Source organism: Colias eurytheme, chromosome 21, assembly GCF_061535395.1.
Source record: "Colias eurytheme isolate Ceu_HAF_F1 chromosome 21, ilColEury1 Martin Lab GWU primary, whole genome shotgun sequence".
Lineage (NCBI taxonomy): Eukaryota > Metazoa > Arthropoda > Insecta > Lepidoptera > Pieridae > Colias > Colias eurytheme.
Genome location: NC_143000.1, coordinates 7,594,641 through 7,600,106, shown reverse-complemented (window position 1 = coordinate 7,600,106; position 5,466 = coordinate 7,594,641). Strand labels below are relative to the sequence as shown.

Here is a 5,466-nt window from a genome sequence, read left to right as displayed (position 1 = left end):
CGTGAAGATTTTTTTGTGAATATTTTGTATATCACAAGTTTGACATACTATACTCTTGTCCTTATAGTAATTATAGAACCTTTCCGAGGTATAGATCTTGAGGTAAGTTTCAAATAAGCAAGCAAATAGTTTTTATTTATGCACTAAAATTGATTCGGGAAACATCATTACACGTCATAGTATTAGGTTTAGGCTTGGGTTTAGGCAAGAAGCTTATGGTTTAGGTCCCGTCTTTAATAAAATTATTCTCGAGATAAACAGTTTATTAATAAAGCTTCTTGCTGGGTGGTTACCATGATGTCTGAAATCAGTATTATTTCCATTGTGGGAGAGTGATGGTGCTTGCTGCCTGGACGAGCGTCCAATGATACATTTACAGACATTTTATGTTGAATTCCAGATGCAAGCTATTAAGTTGCAAGTGGGTCGTATCGCCACAACGGACTACGTAACCGACTCCATTCCAGTTCCACTTGAAATGCTCTACGACGAGTTATCCACTATGGAGATGGCGTTTTCTCCGCTCGGCGTCTTCACTATGAATCGGTTTTTATTAGCTAAGGTAATTTACTACACTTCATGAGGCCTATTCTGAGCTTTGCCGATATGAGAGTACGTAGATAGTGTAGATAAGATGACGGCGTAGATAGATAGAGCGCGGAGGATCCTTTGCTTGGCTTATAACAGTTTATACTCTTTTCTGTCTAAGAAAAGTCACCAGTTTCTTGCTGTACTGTTGACGGTTAGTGGTCACTCACTCATATGCAAAGCTCACGTCTTGCGGATTGTATTTAAATATCACTGCAATACTCAACAAATGGTTCCGAAAAATATAATATATGATATATCAATAATAATATGAACTTTTGAAATTGTTTCAGACCCTTGGTGCCGTCCTTGCTCATCTCATTATTGTTGTTCAATTCAAAGTGAACTAATGGATCAATAGATTAAATATAAAATATTTGGCTTCATCACACTGTTTTCTTGATAATTTGAAATTTTAAGAATTTATTTCGTTCTTTTTAATTTATGGACAAATGAATAACGTTTTATATGTGGTTAAAGCTGTGGTAAAGGTACGGTACCTACCTATAGTAAGATACGAAATATAAATAAATATTGGTAAACAAAAACATTTTCCAAGTATCTAAACTATAAAATTCCTTGCATGCATGTAGCATTACACTGAGAAAACGTAACGGCTATAAATAATCAAGTTGCTGCTATTTACAACCGAGTAACTTGCTTCGGAGGGAGCCTGCAAAGTTTGTTGCTAAAATTATACAAGTCAACTTTGTTAACGTATGTTGGTAATATAAGCCCACTAAGGTGGTTAAAAAATACGTATTAAGGGTTTGTTGCTTTTAACCTATTCACTCAGTAAACTTAACAAACCTATTTACTATAGTCAATCGTGTTACTCTGTTAACAATACCCAACGTGCTCTGTTGTTTTTAGCAAAGTAATTCAGTGATTTCAAATATGTTGCTTTGTAAAACTAGCTAAGTAACACAATAATGTTAATCATATTTATTGGGTAGGGACAGCCAATCTACTTTGTTACTTCTACTCAATTAAAAATTTGTATACGTAGCCAAGTTACTGGGTACTGTCAATCGTGTTCATTGGTTAACTATAACTAAATATACTCTGTTCTTTCTAGTCAATTAAGATTGGTATATTTAGCCAAGTTACTTTGAATTCTTAGGCGGGTTTATTAGGTTACCATAGCTAAAATACTTGGTTGCAAGTAATAATTCAAACGACACATATTAAGCTATATATTTTCAGTATAAGCTGACCTGTGAATGTTCGTAAAACCTATACAAGGTGTAAGGGGATATACACATCCGAACAGGGCGTGATGTACTGTTCAGTTTCATCAGTACATCACGCCCTGCTTAGATGTGTACCCCCTTTCTGTTACACCCTGTAAACAATGTGAGGTCAGCTCATACTGAAAATATTTATCTAGTTCGATATGTTGTCATTTGTACCATTATTAATGCAGTGGGAAAAATTTTGGCATGTCGGAAAAAAAGCCAATGAAACGTTCATGTAGGAAAACAACACTAATTTTGCCGACACACCAAAAACTTAGAAGAAACTGAAAGAAAATTATGCACATTAATGAAATTAGCTTTATTCAGTACATGATACAATCATTTCAAGTAACATATCTATTACTTACACTTAAATACTACTACTTTTAAAAATAGTACACAATTCACAATGTCAAGAAACGATACTGGAGTTCTGTGTTTTAATTTTCACAATAAGAGGGTGAAATATAAATCATGAGCAAACTTTTAAGGAATGACTCAGACTAAACCTGAACAACTTTAATTAGGTATAGGACCAAATCCAACATCGTAAAAGAAATATCAGCTGTTTCATAATATACAAAAGTGGAATTATCTACTATGCCAAAATCTACGGAACAGCTGATTTTATTTCGCGATGTTGGAGTTTGTTCTCTAATGAAAGTGGTTTAGGTTTGTTTACATAAAAACAAACAACCATTATGGTAATGTAAGCAAGTTAATCTACCTAAATTGTACTTATAAATGTATTTGATAAGTCAAAAGTTTAGGCAAAAACCATAGAATAAGCTAGGAGAATAAGTTATCTTTTTGATCTAATAATTTTATTACAACTCGACAAGTAAATCCGTCATTTTTTTAAACATTTGAATTAATTCTCATTGAAACATAATTCACATTCGTCTTCGGGAAAATGATCATAAATGCTAAAACTTAAACATTTTTTGCACCAAAAAAAATTTAAGTACAATAAGCTCTTTACATATTGTTCGTTTTCTATTATAAAATATTCTGGTTGAACCTCGTTACAAATTTGATGTGTAGATATGCAGATATCATATCGGAACTATATCGTACCTACCTTATGTAATTTACATATTAAAGTAATAGGTATATGACAATATGATGCTTGATCAGAAGTAACTTACTTAATTCAAATTTATTTTTGGTTTGATTGTGGGGAAGCTTTCAGTGATTTCGGTATATTGTCCTTTGCTTTTCATATCTTTTTCTAGCTGTAAACAAATAAAAAAAACGTAAGTAAGTATACAAAAGTAATTAAACTAAAGTAGACAAAAAATTCTAAAAAACTTAACTCACCAGAAGATATCCTTTGGGTTTTTTTAAGAGCAGCATATTCATTGTATTGAGGTATTGGAGGTTAACTCTTTTGCAGGAATTAGCCTCGTCTCTGTAGTTTCTTGCCACTTTAGTTCTACGGCTGTCCATGGCTCAGAGGAGTTTTTGAGCCATAATAGTTTGTCTTCTGCATCTTGCTCTTCTATAATAGTTTGATTAAAATTCAAAATGATGATGAAAAATTATTGTTTTTAATGTAAATTTGAATCTGCCTTGTAGGTGCTGAGGCGGCGCGCGGCGCTTCAACAGACACGTTCGTCACTCGACTATGATTTGATAGAAATGGCCGACTTTGCAGGCTACGCAGCCAATTCCTTGTTTAATTTTTATCAAGTTACTCGGTCAAAAATAGTATTCGCTCCATTGTTAATTGCCGAGCTATGCTTATGTACCAATAGATAAGTTACTTGTTTGTTTTTAAGTAAGAAACACGGTTATATGCTTCATAGCAAGTGATTTAATTTTAGCCAAATAATATTATGTCTAAATTTAAATGATTTACTTGTCATTCAATGATAATGTAAGCTTGTTTATTTTTAACCGAACTCTGTGTAAATAGTAGCCAACTATAGTTAAGTCTAAAAATAAATAACTTACTTATCATTAAATAATAACGTAAGCTTGTCTATTTTGAACCTAATTCGGTAAAGGTAATATTGACCGAGTCGTTAATTTTGAAATAAATAAGTACTTTTTTAATAATAGCTAAGAATATTTAGCAATACTTGCTTGTATAATACTAGCAAAGCTTTACTTTAATGCACATTTTAAATATGTCTTGATTGAATGCAGCAGAATAATTTTTAACCGAGCTAAATTGGTACTTTGCTAAAGCAAAATTTTCTCAGTGTATTATCCATGTAGAGTTTATCCAAAAAAATTATGTCATACTTTTCTAAAATAGAAAATTCTATACTACGTTTTACATCGGGAAACTCATGGTTCATTTGTAATGAGCTGAAATCCGTCTGAACAAAGTAGTTACTAAGTATTTTTGAAAGATAAAATATAATATAAATATTTGTATGCCAATTTGTTGGCGAATCGTGCGGATGTGAAATTTATCATAAAAACTTTGTAACCACAATTCTGACAAATTATCATTTAATTTCAAGAAACGCATTTCTGTGTGTCGGAGTGTATTATTTCAGTAGGAAAAATAATAATATGTAGTTTAAAAAAACTAAAAAATACGCTTTTCATAGAAAACCGAACTAAAAAATAGAAAATTTTATCAAATTATTGTATTGCCATCGTTCCTCAATAAATCTACAAAGTTTGAACGAAATCTGGCCGTTTAAAGTGGGTCAAAATCGCGCCCAAAGAAGTCGGTTACAAACATACAGGTGAAGCTAATATAAAGCGTGTAATAAAGTCTAAAGTCCTATACAAACATAATTACCTTTAATACATTAAAGCTGAAGCAAATAAAGTTTGATTGATTGATAACGTAGGTACCTAACAATCATGAAGATTGCAGTTTTATAATGCTTGCAATGGGATTATCTATACTAATATTATAAAGCTGGAGACTTTGTTTGTTTGAACGGGCTAATCTCAGGAACTACTGGTCCGATTTGAAAAATTCTTTCAGCGTTAGAAAGCCTATTGATCGAGGAAGGCTACAGGCTATAATATATCATGAGTCATGACGCTAAGACCAACAGGAGCGGAGACACGCGGGTGAAACCGCGGGGCGCATCTATATTCTTTAGATAATACATATAATGAATAATAACTCTAAAAAATAAGGAACGAAATTCTCGTGTGGTGCATTTGTACATAATTATACAAATAAGTAAGTAATGCTGAATAGATAGTCATCACATACTAATGTGAATATATGTATATATATGTATATAGAATACTAATGTGATGGTAATGATTTACCTACATGTGACGTAGGTACCTCTATATTTTATTTTCATAGGAATTAGAGACATGAAAGTGTAAGATATTAGTAATTCTTTTAGTGTTTTGGTTTTCATCGCCATTACATCAACATAGACGTGAGTTGAGTAGTTAATAACATTCTGTAGTGTTGATTAGGTATGATTATATACATATAAATTTATTATATTTATAAATTCTTCATTATAATATAAAGAATCCTGAATTTGAATCAGAATAAGCTAGTGCTTATAAACATTTTTCAACTAACTTACGAACCACTTGGTGTGTACTAAAAAAATATGTTTATTAGCATGTACCATTAACAACTAAAACATACACTAACAATATATAAATATAATATGTATAATAAGCAAATATTACAGAGATC

General features: G+C 31.7%; 2 long non-coding RNA genes across 2 annotated transcripts; one reads left to right on the top strand and one right to left on the bottom strand.

Annotated features, from left to right (window-relative positions):
* Nucleotides 1-1,000, top strand: LOC149899287 (uncharacterized). Its single transcript, XR_016457943.1, has 3 exons — nucleotides 1-102; nucleotides 401-562; nucleotides 882-1,000. It is a non-coding gene; the product is annotated as an uncharacterized LOC149899287 (long non-coding RNA).
* A 1,233-nt stretch (nucleotides 1,001-2,233) lies between these two features.
* On the bottom strand, nucleotides 2,234-3,413 carry LOC149899286 (uncharacterized). The gene is made up of 2 exons (XR_016457997.1): nucleotides 3,147-3,413; nucleotides 2,234-3,061 (listed from the first exon to the last, which is right to left on the bottom strand). It is a non-coding gene; the product is annotated as an uncharacterized LOC149899286 (long non-coding RNA).
* Nucleotides 3,414-5,466: the final 2,053 nt, after the last annotated feature.